This window comes from Leguminivora glycinivorella, chromosome 16, assembly GCF_023078275.1.
Source record: "Leguminivora glycinivorella isolate SPB_JAAS2020 chromosome 16, LegGlyc_1.1, whole genome shotgun sequence".
Lineage (NCBI taxonomy): Eukaryota > Metazoa > Arthropoda > Insecta > Lepidoptera > Tortricidae > Leguminivora > Leguminivora glycinivorella.
This window is the reverse complement of record NC_062986.1, coordinates 3,563,958-3,586,987: the sequence shown is the minus strand read 5'-3', so window position 1 is coordinate 3,586,987 and position 23,030 is coordinate 3,563,958. Positions and strand designations below refer to the sequence as shown.

Genomic DNA, 23,030 nt, shown 5'->3' with positions numbered 1-23,030 from the left:
CGCTTTCCATCAGGCGGACCGTATGCTTGTTTGCCACCGACGTAGTATTAAAAAAAAAATTAACCTTGGTTCATAGTACATCAATTTTACACATAATTCTAAGAAATAATACCCCACAATTATTATCCGCACCGCCTAAAGTGACTTGCACATGTTTTCGTTTAGGTATCGTATCATAGATCACGCCATATTGTGCAATGGTTACTAGGAGCTGCGCCTACGCATAGGCACGGAAAGCACCCGCCCTAGCGCGCTAGCCTCCATTAGCTATACCTATTAACACATGGTTAATCTTAAATCAATCTATAGCTTTTATTATTGTAATTAGAACTGGTGAAATTCAAGAATTCATACACTGAGCAATTAAAAGAGTAAGGTGCATTAGGGTAATTTCGAAAGTGGTATAAAAACCACCATTATTTCCATCATATCAAGATTCCCCTTTCGAAATTACCCGAGCATTTCCGTGATTCGAAATTACCCTAATGCACCTTACTTAAATTCACCATGGGCGTAAATTATATGACAATCATACTATTAACAAAAAACGTAAAAGTAAATGTTTTGATAGATCCTTTGAAAACTGCCTGTCATTTAATAGTTATTTGTTATACAAGGGGGCAAAGTTGTATTTTATCGCCGAGTGTGGAATTGAAAAACGAGCAAGTGAAAGGATTCTATAGTTGAAACACGAGCGAAGCGAGTGGTTCGAGAATAGAATCCTGAACTTGCGAGTTTTTTAACACACGAGAAGTACCTAAAAAATACATTTGCACCCGAGTGTAACACAAAATTTTTCCCCTCACTATAGCGAGGAAACTACAACGCAAAAAATGCGTTTATCTCTGCTTCCAGTAGTTCCACAGGTGGTAAATCATCTTTATTACTAGATTCACCTACTTTTATCAATTTTAAAGCAGTTAATTTTACTTTATTCAAGGTCAAATTACTTTACCCACTAGTGGATAAAATGCGTTTTTACCCGTTGGTATTAAAGGACAAAACACGTGTTTCCGAGCTAGTGAGGGGAAAAAAATAATACCCAGTTCTGTACAAAATTTACTCCTCTTTCCCTATGTGAACGTTTAAATATGCCCTTTAATGGCTCGACACTGTGCAGGAACAATTCCGACTCCTAAATTAGTCCTAAATTATGTTTATGATTTCAAAAAACAAAAAACCGGCATTTTTCCGGACCTTGGTAGAGATAAGTACAATGTGTTTTCTTTATTTTTAACTGGATGAAATTTTCATATTATTTCAGCCAGTCTCAGTAAAAGAAGTATGGACGTTGGCTGAACTTACCATGACAAATGCGATCGTTTCCCACCCATATCCCACAGTCGACTTTTACGATAGTACTCTTTATTATACTGTGCAGCCTACGGGAAGAAAGGGGGTAGTGAAATTCTTAACCCGTCACCACACGGGCACGTGATTTAAAAATATATAAAATTGTATCAACAGCACTTACGTCATTCTTCATTCAAGCGTAGGTAGAGATAATTGTAAAGGAAAACTTTTGTACCGAGAACTGTCATGGTTTAATCTTGGTATCTTGAAAATCCCTAATCTACCTATATTAATAAAGCTTAGTCATTTAATGGTTTCCTCCGAAAATTATGGCGTGATGGTTAAGACAATATCGCATAGCAAAGTGAAGAACGGAAAATTATTTTCCCCCTCACTAGCTTGGAAACACGGGTTTTGTCCTTTAATACCAGCGGGTAAAAACGCATTTTATCCACTAGTGGGCAAAGTAATTTGACCTTGAATAAAGTCAAATTAACTGCTTTAAAGTTGATAAATGTAGGTGAATCTAGTAATAAAGATGATTTACCACCTGTGGAACTACTGGAAGCAGTGATAAATGCATTTTTTGCGTTGTAGTTTCCTCGCTATAGTGAGGGGAAAAGCTTTGTGTTACACTCGGGTGCAAATGTATTTTACTTCTCGTGTGTTAAAAAACTCGCAAGTTCAGGATTCTATTCTCGAACCACTCGCTTCGCTCGTGGTTCAACTATAGAATCCTTTCACTTGCTCGTTTTTCAATTCCACACTCGGCGTTAAAATACCTACAACTTTGCCCCCTTGTATAACAAATAACTAATAGTACGCACTAAACGCGTTGTTTTTTTGTATACCTCGTCGGTGGTAAACAGGCATACGGTCCGCCTGATACTTTTCAGGCTTTTTTATCCTACGTCGGTGGCAAACAAGCATACGGTCCGCCTTATGGAAAGCGGTCACCGTAACCTATGGACGCCTGCAACTCAAGGAGTGTCACATGCGTGTTGCCAACCCATTAGAAACTTGTACACTCCAGGGTTTTCGCCATCTATGGATGAGTTGGGTTAGGTGAGGTTTGTTGTATGGTAACCCTGAAAAGTTACGCGTTTTTGTGAAAAATCAAATTATGACTAAAGAAAATGTGGACAAACTTAAACTTAAGACTTATGGGAAGCAATAGAGTTTTGATGGTTTTCCGGAATTTGGGAGGGTTAGGCAGAGCCAAACCCTACACCAAGAGGCCCTTTTCACTTTTCAATGTAATGTAAGGGGTAAACCGAGCGGATGCTGCCTTTTACATTATGACTGTGTCATACGCGAGCAAAAGCATCAGCTAAGGTGTGGATTCAAAGTTTTCGGAATCAAAAACTAACTATTGATATTGATAAGAATGCCTACTTATTGTTATTTAGTTTAGTATCTTAGGTAAGTTTTCTTGAACATTAAAAATATTTATGCCAAGAATCTTATAATATTTGAATACGTTTGCGAATCAAAACATTAATAACGTGCTAGCTGAGTAAAATATTACTCAAAGAACCTTAGCAAAAAATGTAGCAAGAGTCACGCCATAACTCATAAATATGGATCATTCCATCACAAACTTTAATGCACTTTTCAGATGCATTATAAGTTTTCTTGAGGATATTAATAACAGAAAATATAGTATATCTTACAATAGTCTACGAACATTTGTGCTCTGAATCGGATAGTTAATAAATGGATAGGATCGTTATAAAGCGAACTGTAAAAAATCGTAGTTTGAAGAAATGGGTTTGAGGCATTTCTATTTAAAGTTTTTTTTTGTTTACTTATGTTAGCAACATTTATATAATCGTTTAATAAAGACTATTCATTAAATGATTATAAATTACCCTTTATCAATATACATATATCACTTACTTTGTGGCTGCAGCCACAAAACTACAAGACCATATAAAAATCCATAAATTTATAATAAGGACTATTAAAAAAAAATTAAGTGATTATATGTACTCTCTAGGTCCAAATTAGATTACCTACATAGGTTTCATAAAATATTTTAAAAATACAACTGCCTAGCATGGGAAAATATTATTAGAGAATGCCACGAATATTCAGTAACGATATTTTTATGATTTATAAATATTCTACTAATATTTTTATAATTTATAAATATGCAAGTATCCTGAAGCAGGACCCTAAAACTTCAATTGTATTTGTATACGAAGTTAGTCTTTTATCGACAAAAATCGCAAAAATTCCTTGACCTTTACTACCTTTCGTAACAGTAATAAAAAAACAATTATACTGAAAAAAAAAAACAATTTCAAACCTACCTTTGGAATTGGTTAAATTAAAACGTTACCTATCATTTGGCCCATTTTTAGCAACGTGCTAAAGATTGACCAAAATACATTTAATTGCCAATTAATATTTTGTACTACTTCTCTTCATTGGAACGGGAAAACGATTTTCGTTTATTATAACACCTACAATGTTACATAAGATGTATTTCAATATTGGCTAGAAAAATAATAAAAATCGACGGGCGACCATGATTGCAAAGATTAATAATAGGACAATGAGCCACGTACAAGTATTCAACTTTATTTCAAGTAAACTTAAATATTGGAATAAATCATATTTTTATAAAATTTTATTTTTTAAATCCTTTGTATTTATTTATTTCATGAGCATACTGCTAATGAAATAAATGACGTAATAAATATAAAAAAATACTAATTTTATGTTTTTGATATTTGCGCCATCTAGCGAAATTATACCGAACTGAATCGTAAAGAAGAGAGCTAAATATACACCGTGAATTGGATGAATGGCTTTGAAGTTGGTTCATTATCACTCTGCGTAGTAATTGGTGATAGGGACTATAGTACAACAAATGTTATGTACTTGTAAAGCACAAGAACCAGCTGATAAGTGAATAAATAAAACTGTTTCGATTGAAGAAGTTTGTGTATTATTGTGCGAACTGTCAAAGCAGTAACATGTTAGTGATGTGTTGAGAATGACAATAAAATATTTGAGGTTATATTTTGAGATTTCGTCTGTGTTTATGAGTTAATAGTTTGTAAACACAACATAACCTCTACACGTGTAGGATCAAAGGTAGCATAATTATCGGCATTTACGTAAGTACTTTATTTACAGTAAAATAATATATCTTTTATATGAATTAGAATAATATCGGTTTATTTTATATAATTACACTGTGATTTGAGTAATATAACTTGTTCTTATAAGATCAAGTAGCGGTGTTGGACGCATTTGAGTGATAAGGTCCTATATGAATTTGTTGTTGTGAGCTAATCTCGAGTATACCTATATTCGGGAATTTTCCTACGTCGTTTAGGTACCTACAAATACTAAATGGATTTCTTTAAATTTTTAGCACAGTATGATGTTTCTAGGGCACAAAGTAAACTTAAAATTCTTACCATAGCTACGGCAAAGATAAATCGGGACAGTAAACCACAAGATAAAAAACGACGCACCTGTTCACTGTCCGGTACAATATTCATTAAACTGACCTCTTTCCACTAATGGAATCCAATACACTCACCTAAAACGTTATCGCATCAAGTAAATGGAACTGTGCGACTGACTCAGTAACTGAGTCGGCGAAAGTGACTTCTTTTTCTTCACACTTGATGCCAGCCGTCGGAACTCAGGCATGTCCGTCACTCTGCACAGCACTCAACCTCCTATAGAAGACACTGGCGCATCCTCAACACTGCATCCGTATACTGGAGTTCGGCATGAAACGGTTAGGAAAATTTATCGTTTTCGTTTTTCGCACGCACACATCGTTCGTTGCCGACAACCGTCGGTCTTATAACGTCAAGGTGGACCGAACTACCCACGCGAGGATGTCGTTAATAACGCGAAACGTGATCTCGACTTCTGGAAACACGACAAACCTCTAAAACTGAACGTACGAACGAACGTAGAGGAGCGAGAGAAGCGAACTCCTGACTGGACTGCGCCTGGGCCGTGCAGGATGCGACCCATTAGGCAAAAAGAGCGTCCATTATTGTATTGTCGTGGGCTTATCGTAACGCCAGTGGTTCTGTCTCAAATTGCCGACCGGGAGCGACAAACGTGTGAGTCGCACTGAATTTGGGGGCAAACGTATGTCCTTTGCAAAATCTATGTCATTTAAATTCTAGCGCGTCCAATGGATACACTCGGCTATTTATATGCGGTATGAGTAATGGTACTCATAGTGGTCTACATTTTTGTTAGTGTATGAGGTTAATTAAGTTTTAATGGCGTGTTTTGAAATTGAACCCCAAATATGGTCATTATCATAAGAAGCTGTAATAAGAGGCGAATGGAAGAAGCCTGTCACGGGACCGGATCCAGGGTTACTCACGCTCGTTTGTTCAATTGGACAGTTAATTTGAAGCTCTGAAGCCGGCCGCTTCCGTTCATGGTTCACACAGGAACCAAACCGATATTTATGACCACGACAACGCAATCTGCGAAACAGAAGCCTATGAAGAGATACTGAAAACTAGCTTTACGGATGAAGGAAAACATTATAGCATCCTATAATAATCCTTGTTGTCGTGAAGAAAATCTGTTTTAAATCGTAATAAGGATGGAAGCAAAAGATTTCTGTAACTCGAGATGGTTTAAAATCCGTGCCCAGCCACTTGCGTCTGGTTTTGTCCGGTTTCGGAACTCAATTCGATGTATATAGTTACAGTCCGAACGTACCCTATATCTATACCTTTTGACATCATTACAATAATGTACGTGATCGTGAATAATTATTTCAGGTAGAACCGAAACTTACCTGTATTAAACCGTTTAGTACAACTTAACGCGCACATATCGTCTACTATATTTTTTTATCAGTAGTTAAATGTCTTGCTTTTTAATGTTTTGACTAATTCCTTTAGACACAAGAAAGATACCTTAATAAATATTTAAAAAAAATATTTTTGAATAATTAAATCATGAATACATAATATCATCTTATAATGAACTTGAATCGAATCAAATAACCAATAAACGTTGTCAACAATACGTACTAATATGTATTCTGTGACAATACTTACAAACGACCCCTTTAATGGATGGATCAATAACCTCACCATAAATATGTAGACATAAAATTACATTATGTAAGTTAATAAACAAGATTATATTGAAATTGGATCTCATAAGTAAATTGTTGTTTAAGAGCAGATTATAGGCCAGTGGCCGATTGCCGCGGCATTGATGCCAAGTTCCCAACGAGCTCTAAGGTCACTAAGGTGTTCATTTATATCAATACCTGAAGACATATTGGGAGCATTGGTTCCTTTCAGTGTGTTAGCCTGACCTGATAGTGATCAAGGTTACGATGTAATAGTTGTGCAGAAGTGTAATGTATTGTGGACTGGGTGTTCAGCAGATCATCATTTCCATGACCTTTTAAATATACTTATTAATACATATTATCTTAAACTGAAGAGCATAATAAGTTCAATAGCAAACTATGTACCTACTGATGTATTATGGTTAGCAATAACTAAGTACCTACCTCAGTGATTCTTAAATATTTATTTATAAATTTACTCAAAACTTCACAATTGTAATGTATTCGATTTTTTCAAACTTCATTTTCATCTTGGCAAAAAAAGTATCTTAGAAGATTATTTGCCTATTTGGAACCGTTTAAAGCTATCTCGTAGGTGTATAAATAGCTTATGAATAAGAACCCTAGTTTATTCTTGTACACTTAAAGGAACTAACAAATTAAAGGATGTGACACAAAACTTATTTGCTGTGTAAGTTATACGAAGTAAAAGTAATTTTCATCATTCACACTGGAGTTGCCTGAACATATAGTAAGTAAGTATAGTAAGCGCATTGTTTAACTTAACATACTAACTGAAATGTTGTTCTGTTAATAAACTGTAGAGTTTAAGACATAATTCCATTCACCATGATTTGCTTCTGGCGATTAGAAAGCCAAATTAGTATTGCTATTTAAGAATAGGCATGAATAGTTTATTTCTTATTGTTTCATTTAAAAATCTCGTTCATCAAAGATCTTATATTCTGTTGTGTTTATTATTCTCTATGTATTTTTTGGCATACCTAGGTAGGTAGGTAGATAATAAAGTCTTTGTTTAGTGATAAACGTATTTTCTTCGACTAAACTCGGATAAACTGTTTTATTCCGCATTTTAATGCTCCAAAAGTTTAAAATGGGATTAACTGAAAGAAATGCCTTAGCATTTGTACTAATTACAAGCATTTGTAGTTTTGTATCATTTTCTTGTACAATTTAGTTATTTAGACCGGATAATTTAGTGACAAGATTTGCTTAGCCGTCAATATTCAGTTCAAATGTCTATTCTGTCACGGTAAATACACTTTGTCTTCAAATTGCTACTATCTCATTAGTCAAATATACAATATCCTTCGACTGAGTATATTATGTACCTAACTTCGTCTCATTAACATTACGAGACAAACTAAATTCCTGCTAATCGTGTTTCAAAAACAAGGTGTGGTGGGGCGCGGCGGTCATACCACCCGTCTCCACCAATCACCGACACGATTCACTTTCCTTATGCTTTAGGTGCACTGTCGAAATGGTTGCACCATCATCGTATGTGGCTTGAATCATGAGTATCATATCATGTGACATGATGAGTGACATTATGTCTTATAAAAATGCATATGAATAAATCCTTGGCTAAGTGTGTCTAGGTGTCAGGCTATTCAATGTTGGATTCGTCAAATTCGCGCATTATTGGTACCAATCATTTAGATTTTTAATATAGGCAAAAACGGCAAAAATTCATATTGATAAAATATTTGTTACCTAATTATTCAAGTGAATTTTTCGTTGTTCTTTGTAGTTGTATAATGTTATGTGGATGTTTTAATAGTTTTTTTTAAATTATAGGCTTTATATGTACTGTCTCTTTTGTTATATTAAATCTATATAAATATCTGTTACAGAAATGCTTACTTATTTTTTGTATTGATGTTGCCTATGTATCAACAAACGAATGCTGTTTACTGCAATGACATTTGCTCCCTAATACCGGTTAAAGAGATAACATTTCAACTAATAACTTGACTGAACCGAATAAAAGTAATATTTGAAATAAATAAAATTTGAACTGGATCGAACTGGTATTTTACTAGAATTCTATCTAATGCTTTTGTTATCTACGGGAACTATGTTGCTCTGCCGTAACTGCTTATGACTACTTCTAATTAATCAGTGGGTGTACAGAGTGGGGCCTGTAACAAAGGCGAAGAATTGAATTGTAGGCTATTCTCCTTATACTGATCAACATTTGTTCAGTGACTTTTAAAAATTATGAAGTCTTTAAATTTTTAATTTTTCATACAAAATAAATATTAGCTTCAATGTACGCCATTATTGTTGTCATTGACGTTGTCTGTCACACTTTAGACTTAACAGAATTCGCAATACATTACCTCTTAGAAAAAACTTTCAAGGGTGATAAAAATCAAAATACAAGTTATTTTTAAAAGTCGCCGAACAAATGTTGATCAGTATAAGGAGAATAGCCTATAGTTCAATTCTTCGCCTTTGTTACAGGTCCCACTCTGTATAAATGTATACTTCTTTATGTAGTATCTGGTATGATATGCGGTTCCTATTAATAATAGCAGCATATTGTAATTATCATCATTATCGTCGGCGTAATTTAATTCAATGTCTATTATTATAATTTTGGATTTTGATACCGTTGGCAAGGTCACGTTCATAATTTATGTTTAAAATATTGTCAGTGGGATGAAAATTCCATTCGTGAAAATAGCTAAAATATCTTCTGTATTTTTTGCTTTTAACTTATTGTTTTTTTTTGTCAACATAAATTAAAATAAGTACAAAGTATGAAATGTGAGTACCTAAATTATAGCTATTTTTTTATGCAAAATTACTTCATTATACTTAAAAACTAGCAATTGACAATTGATCCCACAATCATTAATAATAATTGCCTAGTATAATTGCAACTATAATAGATGTTCTAAAAATAAACCTTAATCGGCTAATTTGGGCTGGACACTTAACAGTTTGGTGATCTCAATTACACTCTCAATTATCACTAATGTCATTGCCATTATAGTTAGTCACTGTCTCAATGATGTTTCGGGTAAATTTGGGTCAAACCGAGTCAAGATTTCGGGCGAACAACCTGGTTACAATAACATTGATAAGATAACATGTTTAGTATGAAAATAACGCTAAATATTGACGGCACAACACTCAAGTATTGAGGTATCTGTTATCCATTATTCGTCTACGTAACACTGTTTTAAATACAATAAAAATTTCTAAACTAATGTTGAATTTTTTTTTCTACTTACATCATACAAACTATGTAAACAACTTGTCCGTTCAATTATTATCAAAATGTCTGTCATCCTACAATCTAAATAAATCAAAAATGTCGGGAGTCACACCAAATTAACATCTACAGATACCGTTCGGTAATTTCGAAGACGCTCACAAGCCTTCGATAGCTCAGTTGGTAGAGCGGTGGACTGTAGTAGGCAATCTGAAGTCATCCATAGGTCGCTGGTTCAAATCCGGCTCGAAGGAATCTTTTTGTTTATTTTTTTGGATCATTACCATTTTTATTTTTTAATTAATTTTATATAATTAATGTAATATATAATTTAAAGGTATTGTAACCATTTTAGGAAATCACATTTATTTAAATGAAAAATTAAACAGCATGTATTTATTTAATTTCATTTTTTTCTGGTAGTTTTACCATGTATTTTTCATTAAATATTGTAAAATATTTTTAAAATTTTAATTAATAACTTAAAGTTAGAAATCGTATATTTCTTTTGTAGATGATTAGTTAATTAATTTCATACATAATTTCATAAAATATTGTGTTAAAATAGGATATCTTACATTTCCATACTCAAGTTTCTTGAGTCGAATACCGCATGTATAAAAACGTGACTAAATACGGAACTCGATATTTCCTTATCCTATTTCGACGCCCCGTGGATCGTTAAAATAATTTCAGTTGTATAAAAATGACAACATTTACGCAAGGGAAAATAATGAATAAAAATAAATACAGTATCCTGGAAAAATAAAAATAAAAAACAAAAACCAAAAAAGGATAATCTGTTTCCGCCCGGGATCGAACCGGGGGCCTTGTGCGTGTGAAGCACACGTGATAACCGCTACACTACGGAAACTTGAATATTACGTGCGAAATTTCGTATCACTTGACAATAATTCACGATGTTTTAATTTTACACTTACCTTGACCACAGCCACTGTCGCCAAAAAACAAAAAAACAGCAAGCAAAATCCACGAAAAAAAACCGAGACGCGGGCGCCCTCTACAACGGCGCTTGGAAGGCGTTCGGCCTAATACGACGCACTTCTCTTTTATACCCTAACAAATTGTATGGCGCGGTGACCACCCGCTGAATGCGTTCATTACATTCGTATTATGGGAGTGTTTTATGTTCCGCAAATTTGTAATAGAGATCGCACCCTGTCTGTCATTTTTATACCCCGTACTACGAACGCTGACCAACGACTTGGCAATCGCTAGCCACTGTAACCATTGACGCTTGGCGCTGAAACGTATCAACACAACTCTTAATATAAGCAGCAATGGATATTGCGCTTATAGATTTAGTAGCTTAGGAATTTTGGCCTTGGTGCGGTCCCAAGGAGACGACCTACGTCAGTGGACTGATTATTCCATGTTAGTCAAAGAAATGTGTAGCAAAATTACTTTCATCATGTTTTATTATCAATCTCATACGTTTGATGTAGCAACTCGCTTGAATATTTTTATAGCTATCTATGAATAGCATTTAAGTATTTTTAACATTCAATGCGAAGGCGGAGTGTTTTGAACCTTTCAAATATTATTATGTGTGGTGGACTAGCGTGGTGGTCAAAAATTGTTCACGAATCTCTCATTGCTCTAAATATTTTACAACAGTACCTATTGATGGATGGACAGTACCTCGTTCATTGCTCTAAATATTTTACAACAGTACCTATTGATGGATGATATAAAGCAATGTTACACGAAATCTGTAACATTGCTTGTGTTACGAAATATATGTATTAAATTTAGTTTATTAGGATCAAATGCTGTGTTAAAAAGCCATATTTTACTATACATAGTCCGATAAGTCAAATTGAAAGGATAAAAACATCCCACAATGTATTTCAGTCGACATGATCATCATTATCATCGCGTTAATCAACAACATCAAAGACAAACAAACAACTTTATTTACCATTTCCTTTAAAGATGACGCTACCGTCTTTGTACAACTACGGTATAAGTACGAAGTGTGGTTAGTTCCAAATTCATCCACCCGCACAGATAAGTTTGTTGAACTTATTGTTTCTACTATGTCCCTTGCCGAGGGCGCCACCGTCTATGTAGATTTGTGGTATCTTTAGGCATCGCGTTTAGTTCCAATTTTGTTCACCCGCAAAGTTAACGTAGTATTCATTGTGTTCAGTCATTTATGGGCAATTTTCAATTTCTACTGGAATGACGGAAATGGTAGCGTCCTCCAAGTTAAGGGGGAGTTGGTAAACCTAAGTATACTCAGTTAAACCAAACGTGTCAGTAGAAAATGGGGCTAAATCAAATGTCTAAACATTTTCTGTCTACTGAAAAGAGTGCTGTGCCACAATACACCTTCTTTTTTCATGGAAGTGAGTCAAGTGATATTACGTTTTTTATTATACTTACCTTACTTAACCCTTAATTTGGCAGACATAGAAACATTAAAAATACCGTTTTTTTTTGTTGAATACTATTTTTATGGGTCATAAGGAGCCCCAAAAAAATAATGAAAAAAATCATAATCTTTCAGTTTTTCAGGAAAATTATGTTCGGTGTGGCGAACACTGCCAGCTAATCAAGAATTAAAAGTGTGAAATAATTTGCTATATAAATGTTAAGAAACATACAAATTTTTCGTAGAAAATGAACATAAAAGTATTGTCTACACTTTGTGTGCCCTTTTTGTACTTTGTGACCCCGAAACTAGACCTCCTTCGTAATGTTGACACCGAATATCCCGGTACTCTTGGAGACGGTAAGGGAAATGTCCTGGAATTTAGGCGCTACGTTATGTCAAATGGGGTTTTATATGCGGAAAATGTGCAAAACTTCTTACTGGGGTTCAACTAGACGAGATTATGTTTACTCCACTCGGATACCTGCTCAAGAGAGGCATCGATTTGAGACACAAGTTGCATTCTGCTTTCCAAAACCTGCTCACGATAGGCATTTGCACGACCTGTGTACTGGCTATCATCTGTGCTGTCATCCGCATAGCAATAGATATTGCTAGTTTCTAGCTTATCATTGATATGAAGGATGAACATGGTCGGTGATAGCATAGATCCTTGGGGTACACCTTCGTTAATGGGCCGGATTTCTGAGTATTGATCGTCGATGAAAACTGAAATGCTTCGCCCAGGTAGAAAGCTGGCGACCCACGTGCAAAGCCTTTCTGGGAGCCCGTACGAGGGTAGCTTGGGGAGATGCGTCTTATGATAAACTCTATCAAAAACCTTAGGTAGCGATATCTAGGCTAACTGCCAGTGCCTCTCCCTTGTTCTCAATGGCGGTGGCCCAACTATAAGTATACCAAAAGAACATCAGCGCCACGACCATGGCGGAAGCCGTATTTCCGGTCACTATAATCTGGTGTTCTTTAGGTACGCCAAGAGCTGGTTATTAACCACTTACTTCATTGCCTTGAGAGAAGAGAGGTTCTCTCATCTGGGCCTCAATGGGCCGACAGTGTGTAGGGTTTGTGCGATCACCCTTCTTTGTGGTTGGATGGACTCAAGCAGTCTTTCAGGATGACGAGCATTTACCTGAGCAGTATGAATGCCAAAAAACGCGAATTAAAACTGGGGTAAGCTCCGCAGCGCACGTTTTCAGCACAATAGCTGGAATACCATCAGGCCCATTGGACTTATTGACAACGAGGGCAAAAAGTGCATGCCTAACTACACTTTGAGTGAAGCGAACCTCGGATGAGAGTATTGAGAATTTTTTACTTGGATGAATGATGATGGATGAATCTACTCTTAGAAAGTATTTTTGGGGAAGTGGGAAGACTCATAAGGAAAAGGGGTCTGAATCCTCGCTGTAGGACCTTTCTTATGCACATCCATCGCGCTTCAACACGGTAACGCGGCAAGAACAGTGATAGGTACTTCTGCATCGGGATGTGCGTAATTAGGTTAGAGTTAGCTATTAATTTTTTTTATTTAGACATCATATTAATGTAATTTAATTTACTTTTGTGCTCTTTTGTGAAATAAATATTTTGGTATAAGGTCCACCGATAAGTTGGCAATGTTCGTCACACCGAACATGCAACCCTGGAATTCAAACACTGGGTAGCTGGCGGTGTTCGCCACACCGAACATGCAACAAACCTACTATTTCACTGTGAAGATGGCAGTGTTCGGTACCACGAACATGACTTTTTAAGTGTCACTGTCACTAAATTAAGATTTACACTAAACTAGAAACTCTTTAGTACGATTAATTACCTCATTGGTAACCGATAAATGTCGTTTTTATTAATGTGACACCATAAAAATCTAATATAATGTCATAAATAACTTGATGATACTTCGCGGTTGCCGTCTTGCCGCGATTTTGCGTGCACTGCTGACATACGAATATTGTGACAGCAATGAATTAATTTTCTACCAATTAAAATAATACAAAGCTACAATTTGAGTCGAAAGAAATATAAACAAAGATGAAAATGTGACCAGTAGATTTTTTTGAAATGTATGTTCGCCACAGCGAACACTGTCCAATTAAGGGTTAAGAAATGAAATAAAACTGCATAATAGGGATGACGACTACATAAAAATGGCATTCTGTTTAGTCCGTCAGTAAGATCGTCCAAAATACTGAACACATATTTTTCGCTTTTTCTAATTAATGAAAAAATACAAAGATATAGAGCATCAACATTCCGGAGTGGGGGCTTTTGTCACGTCACTTCTAAGTAAAAATTGTACCTAGGCGTGACGTCACGCGAAACTTCAACGCACTGTACCGTCGTCATTTTTCGTTTCGTTTCGTAAGCTTTGATAATCTAATTGATGGACTAATTAGTTTTTTTAGTCGTCTCGCATATTTTCTTAAACTATTGTTGCCATGTTTAAGCATCAATTGATCTGCAAGGAAGATGGTGAGACGAGATGTAGTGAAAAAAAAAAATTTTAATCTGTTTATTTCTAAGAAACGTACATGCATTTATTACATACTTAACTGCTAATCTTAAATTGAAAAGATTATTTGAGTGTTGATGGTTTCTGAACAATCCGGCAGTTTGCATGGAGTATAACAGGCGAAATGTATTCAGTTTGTCCAGTAAATTATGTGATAATGACTATGGTATTGGGTACTTACAAATGTGAGGTTACCAATGTTTTTGCCTGAACAAATTTGAAACAGCTTAAGAGGGGGTAGAGCAGGGAGAATTTTCAGAATCTGTCAAATTACCCCATTACACACACAAACACCCTTCACTCACACTACCTCAATTTACTGTGAAAGGTCAGTGACCCTTAATTTTTTTCAAGAGTGTTATTTTGAGTTTGTAGTCAACTACTGACCTCCTTTAAGAAATTAAAACTGTAAAAAAGGTAGCATACAAGAAGACAGAGAAAAAATACGCATCATCTAGCTTTCCTTCTCTGTTCATGTCTCATGTGACTTAAATTTACCTAAATATGTAGATAACGTTCCTTATTCAATTAATTGTTTATCTAGGTGTATTTCAAATTACTTTGCACTTCATTTTGCGTTACTTTTCTATACTTAGATTAAAAATCGTCAGCCTGCCTATCCCCGCAAACATTATTCAAAGACGTGTGTGAAGGGCTAAAGGCCGATACCTCCAGGCAGACAATTATGGTCGCGTGATAAATGATAAAACATCAGCCCTATCACACTATTTGTAAGTGCGATAGGGACGGCCTGATGTTATACCATTTATCGCGCGACCATGATTGCCCTGCCGGTCTTCAGAGGCTTGTGCTGTGCATTACGTATATGCGGGGTGTATTAAAGACTAACAGATAGGTACTTTATTCTTTTTGGTCGTTAGGTTTTTTATCAATTTATTTATTTTGATACAAAAATAAAGTATGTGTATAAAATAAAAACCTAATGAATAGAGTACAGCTAGCAGCAGTCATGTCAGAGATACAAAGAAAGACAGGGAATATCGACGCATATCTTATCTTATCCAATACTGCCATCGCCATCTGCATCAGACTCTTGATCTTACCCAATTTCCGAGTCCCTTCTCTTAATTTCAGTTCCTTGAGTTGAAAATGTTGAAACTCATACTTAGTATTAAATAAACCACAAATACATATAAAAATATAATTTTAAATTATGGCTTAGGCCCTGTACCAGTTGCAGTCGCCACGTCTGTAAAGCCCCTTGTAGTTTCTTTTAAATGGCTAAATACCTAGATGTCATGTCATACACATCTGTGATGTAACTGAAAATTAAAAAACATCGCTCAGAGATAAGGTTCAAATTAGCATGGCAAAAAATGCAGTGCAGTCAAAATACCATCAAAATACGCAAAAGCATATGTCAATGTCAATATCGCTGCCGTATGCCGTATTTCAGGCCATAAGGGCTGTTTTCTCAAATATGAAAAAAATCTCAAAAGCAGAACTTTAAATAGTATTTTATGCAACAGGCGTTTAAAGGAGATCAAAAAAGACGAGTGGCGTGGGTAACAATTTGAGGCGAAGCCGAAAATTGTTATTAAGACGCCACGAGTATTTTTTGACTCAGTTAAACACCGTTGCATACAATACTTTTTCTACGACCATGCACTTAGTTCTTAATAGGTTTCTTGAATAACTTTCGTGAAATTCACACTGTTTCCTGTATTTTGACGCAAAGGTTTGCACAGTCAGCTCAGCTGCCCAAAGCCTTCCCGCGCACGCGTGCCGTATCGTTATAAGGCGTTGCCATGGTTACAGAGCCAAACAATGCGTTTTCAGTTTTTTCGATACTGCGCGCATGCGCGGAAAGCCGGCGGACACTGGCTTTGGGGAATAGACTTTTATGTAGGGTTTTAAAGATCTATGCACGACCCTGTAAATGACGAATAATAGTTCGGGAGTAGAAAAAAGACTTTCTAGGAAAATTATTTTGAACTTGATAGGTAGAACAATTTTTAAAAGTTGTACAAAAAAAATCTGAACTAAGTTTGTAACTATATGAAAAGCATTTTTTATCTTAGATTGCATATTTTATATGCATATTATCGTAACGAATTTTCTTTCAAATAAAAAGAGAATTATTAGAATAGGTTGACGATGTCTACCGTAAACTGGGGTTACATTGACCAATTTGGGAATTTAAACTTCTCTAGCTTCTACATTTAATGGGTATTTTTACCCATTAAATGTAGGAGTTAGAGAAGTATAAATTCCAAAATTGGTCAACGTAACGTAACTAAGGAAGAAAAAAAATGGGACCATCAACTTTTTTAGTCTTTTCCTGCTAAAAATCTAAAAAGGTAACAAAATAAGTGATATCAGGATTTTTGTTTTCTGTCACGATGCCTGCACGGAATGTTTCTTTTTAACCCAGTGGTTGACTGGTAGAGAATGCCTTAAGGCATTATGTCCACCATTTGTACTTATTTTTTTATGTGCAATAAGGAATAAATAAATAAAATAATGTACGCAGAAAAAAACATAAACTGACATTGGGGTTACTTTGATACACAATATATTTTTTTAATGATAATCGAATGTAATCCCTTACAAAAGTATTTTATGTCAGGAAAAGATACAAAAAAATGGTTCGCAGTCAAATATTACAACTCTTTAACGCTATTTTGGGGTTACTTTGATCAAGAATAAAAATTAACATCTTCGAAAAACCAACTTTATTTGCAATTATTTCAATATTTATCACAAGAAGCGATCAAATTATCAGCCTCAACAAATACCGTGACAAAATCAGACAATAATTAACTATATGTCATTATGGTCAATGTTACCCCATGCAAGTGATCAAAGACACCCCACGGAGTAAATCATTAGTAGTAACTACCTAGTTTGACTTTATGATACAAAATTCAATACAATGGTATAGCTAAACACAATTCTGGCAACCTAATATTCACTGTGAACCTTTTACTTTAATACCCACTACGTTAGTTTAGAAGTTTATTTAAACATGAAAAATAGCAACAAACTATGCTTATATTTTGACACGTTATCCGCACTGCCCACGACCATACTTACTTATTCACCGCGTCAGAGCACCATCTAACTACATATAAAGGTTGGTTAAGGGTTATCATAATATGTGTAGATTTCATTACCGACCACTCATAACATATTAAATCCTTATTTTTTGGTAAAATAAATATAATACGCTCGTGACAGGTCATATTTTGTTCGCAATCCGAAAGAGTCAATCAACCCTTTTCCCCATTCACCCCCTTCCCGACCCTATTCACTCCAACGTTAGGGTGAGCGAAAATTACTAAATAAAACGACATATTTTCAAAGACAAACCGAAGTTCACACTGCCGGAAGATTTTTTGTGTAAAAAATTAGCATGGCACATATAAAAAAAACTGCTATCGACGTTCAAAAGTCGGTTTTGGCCCTATTCACCATAAATTACGTTAGTTATACCCGTTCCGACCCCATGAACCCAAAATCTTCAGAAAACGATGTACTATGTAGCCCAATTTTATTTGGTATTTTGGAGGTAACTAGTAAAAATAATTTAGTTTTACAATTGTGCGAAAATAGATTCTCATTTGGCCGGTTTTTTTAACCTGGCCTGGTGGCCTAGTGGTAATAACGTTAGCTGCGTAAGCTGAAGACCCGGGTTCGATTCCCGGCTCAGCCACCGTGGGCCTTGTCGTTTTTTCTTTCGTGTATGATATCTATTTCAATATATGTATGTATGTATGTGAACACTTTATTGTACATAAGACAAGTTAGGACATAAAAATACAGTATAGTTATGATGTACAAAGGCGAACTTATCCCTATAAGGGATCTCTTCCAACCTTTGAGCGAATTGAAAATTTATTATTTATATAAACTTGAAAAAGAACAAATCAAAAATGATTCAATAAAATAATTTTATTTCTTCCCTAGTTGTATAGTTTCATACTTATTATTTTTATTTCAAAGTAATCCGTCTATATTATAGCAACCATGGGTGATTTTTGCGGACTTAAGTAGAAACGTGGAGGTAGACAGAAGTGTGATTAACATTTCTAAGTGTTAATTTCTTGTATCTAGTCTAACTACGAAGCAATACATTGACGTATAAATTGCGTCCATATACAGAGAGGTCATTCATAAAAATACCACTTTAGGTAAGTTATATATATTTTATACAATGTGACAAGCATTGACCACACATCCCAATTCACCCCTCTTCCGACCCTAATCAGAGCCCCTTCGTAAACCTATTCACCCCCTTTGCGACCCGATTCCCCCCATTCCTGATCCCATTCACCCCTCAGGCCGCGGATATTTATTCATCCCGTAAAAATTCCCCAACACAGTTGCATCGCTTTCTTCATGAAAACCATTATAAAAATGAAAATATGTCTTATGATTTTCTGTTATAGGTACATAAACTTTAGAAGTGTATACACATTCAAAAGGATAATGAACGATTAAAATGAGTAAAAATCCAATAAATTTGAACGTCAACTTTGACAGACATGAAACTGTACATAAAAATGTGTGGCTTGCACATTTTCACTGTAATTTTAAATATGTAACACATTTTTTTTTAGTAACATATTGTGTATAATATTTTTCACTCAGATAACTGTTATTGGCCTAAGACTATGTAAAAATACCTATGTAAGTTGAATATTTACGGCTGTTGTCCTAAATACCAATAATAATAATAAAAAAAAACATAATATATTATTTTCCTACTTTGATTGCGGAAAATACAAGGAATATGTCAAGAAATATAATAACATTATATACCCCCGGAACCCTTTTCACCCCAAATTACGGTATTTATTAAATTGTCATTATGTAAAATGTCGGAAACTACGGAACCCTACACTGACGCGCTCTTGGTCGATTTTTCTTCTTAATGCTATGTAAGAGATAATAAAAAATTACACCTCCTAATTTATAGTAAGTTTTTTTTGCAAAAAAAAATATTTATTGCTCTCCGAGACATTTCTAAAAACCCCTAACTCAATGGGGATACGACCTTTCATAAAAGAGTTCCTATGATCACCTTTCTGCTCCATCATCAGATTAGCTCCATGATACCATAATATTGCATTGTCACTTGATTTACATAGGTGTGCAAAATTTCAGCTCAATTGGAAACCGGAAAGTGGGTCAAATTTAGCTTCTACGTTTTGACTCAAACTAACATACCAACTAACAAGACAAGTTGAATAAAAGCTTGTACCTATAAAGGCTTCTGATACTAGATTTGCAATAAGTTTACTTGTCATAATTTAAGAACAGATGAGACAGACATATCCAATGACACAAGTCTATACCGTTTTCGTGAACTGTCAAATAACCTCATACAATTTACGGCTGTAAGGCAACCAGGTAGGGTTTATTATTGCACTTTAATTACATATTAATGATTTCTACATACATACATACATACATACAATCACGCCTGTATCCCATAAAGGGGTAGGCAGAGCACATGAAACTACTAAAGCTTCAGGGCCACTCTTGGCAAATAAGGGGTTAAAAGAAAACGAAACTGTGGCATTGCAGTGACAGCTTGCCAGCCTCTCGCCTACACCACAATTTAACCCATATCCTATAGTCGCCTTCTACGACACCCACGGGAAGAAAGGGGGTGGTGAAATTCTTAACCCGTCACCACACAGGCATGCTGATGATGATTTCTAGCCCGTAAGATATATATTTGCTTTAACAATGGATAGATATTTATGCGGGTGAGAGTGTAATTTAGGTTATTATAAAGAATCAAATATTTTTAAGCGACCCGATCAGATATGTATGCGGATAAGGACCCTCCCACATCTACCGTCTTGCGATCGTAGCGTCGGGCCAACTGTATGGCTAAGCCGCGCTGACGCGGCGTCTTTTTCCATACAGTTGGCCCGACGCTATACGCTCGCGAGACGCTAGAAAGAGAGACGATGTTTTTGCCGGTCACGGAGCATCACAAATTTTTGCCGGGAACATGTCGTCATATACTTATGGCCCCCTATAGAAAATCAGATATTTTTGCACGGCTGTTCATAGTCATTTATGCTGGTCACCAGCTGGTGTTCCATGAATATTTGGTCTAGTTGAGTGGAGAAGTGCCATTCAAAACAAGCGCTTTGTAAACAACGATGATTTATAATTATTATTGTTTTCAACTTACGGTTACGTGTTCGCGGTATGCACAGAGTAAATCTTTAATGAAATTGAGTCATTTTTTTATATACACAATTAAATTTGAACCAGAAGCACTATACCTATACCCGCTCGCATTCCCCTTTTTTCTATTCTAAGTAAGAATCGATTAATACGTATCTGAATATGTATGAATAAATTAAATTGTAATTGTTTACATACAACCTGTGAAGTTTGGTTGACAAAATTTGACTTAGGTACTGTCATATATATTTTTAAAATGACGTACTGTTAATACCAGCGTAATGAAAATGTATTCCAATGAGTAAAACAAAACATGAAACTTTTTTCAATTTAACCGAACTAGAATGAAATCATTTATACTCATTCGGTTGTGTTCGTTATTTTCTTTAATAATGTGATATATTTTTATTTATTTTTTATGCACACGCCATGCACCTTTAAATTTTAAATGAGATTGGATCTCCACCTGACATATTTGATTTACCCTATTTATTTTGAACACAGTTTTACACTGGTATGGTTTTTCGTGTACGTACACTATTTTCTGTCAAAATATTTGTCAAATTTAATTGTCAACGCGGAGCGACCGGCGACACGTCTGCCTCCGATGAGCCGCTCACGGCATCTAATCGAAAGGAGAATTCTGACAGCAATGGCGAATGTATGGAAATTTTACGATAGTTTAAATTTAAGGTAAAATTTCTTTGTTGCCTTTGAGAGGAAAAATATAAAAAACCTCAAAACTTCTAGTCCATTTATCTGGCTTTTAGAATCACTTAATGTTATAACTAAAGTATTGAATTTTTTTAACAAAGTTTACTAAACGGCGACATACGTTTTTCTCATTTTAGGTCAACTTTGCGTGAGTTTATTTATTATACCTTTAATAATTAGAGATTCTGAATAGTCAAAAGTTGTAGACACACTCTTTAAGATAATAACTCCATTTATTTTATTTCATTTAATTTAGAAATGTGAGCAGCATTTGTTAAACGCCGAATGCACTTTTCGAGGATTTCGTACGACCCCCTCGTTGATATTCCGTGTTTTATTGTCTAATGCTATCGGCAAACGAGTGGGTTCTCCGACTGTGTAGGTACCTATACTTAGTGCTGCAACGTTCTATGACTAATTAAGATCTACATCTGTGTTTAGCTAAGATTTTTAGGTACAGTCACCGGCATAAAGAAGTGATTGATTTCTGTACCTTCACCTTGTCGCTTTTAATCGTTTGACAATTTCGCATGACATTTCAAACAAGACTTTAATATTACAAGGTACAAAATTCATCACATCACTTATTTATGCCGCTGACTGTACCTGTTCTATGTTCTTGCAATAGAGGATATACCTACACCTATTAATAAATAAACTTGAAAAAAAAAAACAGTGCATTTTCCGGCTCATAAAGTTTATATAAACACCAAGACGATTACGACTAGGGAACAAATCAAATTATTTTTCCCCTCACTAGCTCGGAAACACGTGTTTTGTCCTTTAATACCAGCGGGTAAAAACGCATTTTATCCACTAGTGGGTAAAGTAATTTGACCTTGAATAAAGTCAAATTAACTGTTTTAAAATTGATAAAAGTAGGTGAATCTAGTAATTAAGATGATTTACCACCTGTAGAACTACTGGAAGCAGTGATAAACGCATTTTTTTGCGTTGTAGTTTCCTCGCTATAGTGAGGGGAAAAGTTTTATGTTACACTCGGGTGCAAATGTATTTTACTTCTCGTGTGTTAAAAAACTCGCAAGTTCAGGATTCTATTCTCGAACCACTCGCTTCGCTCGTGGTTCAACTATAGAATCCTTTCACTTGCTCGTTTTTCAATTCCACACTCGGCGTTAAAATACAACTTTGCCCCCTTGTATAACAAATAACTATTGTTGAGTATTTTTTGATTTGTTCTTTTTTCAAGTAGTCACACTACTATACAGTATGTAAACTAACGAAAACCATTTACTGTAACCCGTAAATGTCCAGGTGATACTGAGAAACTTTTACTATGGGATCAACCCCGAAATCACGAAAATATCTTCTGACAGTTTCATAGGTAGTTTTATTTTATAGTAAGTATTTCCTATGGGAGAGTAAATTTTTATTTCGCGTTTTGGGTGTTGGTCCCATAGTAATAGTTTTTCAGTATCACCTGGATACTGAAAAACTATTGGACATTTACGGGTTACAGTAAATGGTTTTCGTTAGTTTACATACTGTATATAAATTATAAATTGAAATAGATATCATATACGAAAGAAAAAAACCACTAGACCGGCGCGGCGGCGGGCGGGTGGTC

The 23,030-nt window shown here is 35.2% G+C and overlaps 1 protein-coding gene and 2 non-coding genes across 4 annotated transcripts in view; 1 reads left to right on the top strand and 2 right to left on the bottom strand.

The window, feature by feature from the left end:
* LOC125234499 (CHH-like protein) overlaps window positions 1-10,819 on the bottom strand; it is a 118,033-nt gene extending 107,214 nt beyond the window's left edge. Inside the window, exon 1 of one of the 2 annotated variants that reach the window (XM_048140762.1) lies at window positions 10,568-10,819. The gene's annotated coding sequence lies outside the window, so the exon portion shown is untranslated. Of the gene's footprint in view, window positions 1-4,852; window positions 5,495-10,567 lie in introns of those variants that run through there. The other variant, XM_048140761.1, reaches the window with a different exon arrangement.
* Window positions 9,792-9,880, top strand: Trnay-gua. Its single transcript is given in 2 exon segments — window positions 9,792-9,828; window positions 9,845-9,880. It is a non-coding gene; the product is annotated as a tRNA-Tyr (tRNA).
* Trnav-cac lies at window positions 10,428-10,500 on the bottom strand. Its single transcript has one exon. It is a non-coding gene; the product is annotated as a tRNA-Val (tRNA).
* Window positions 10,820-23,030: the final 12,211 nt, after the last annotated feature.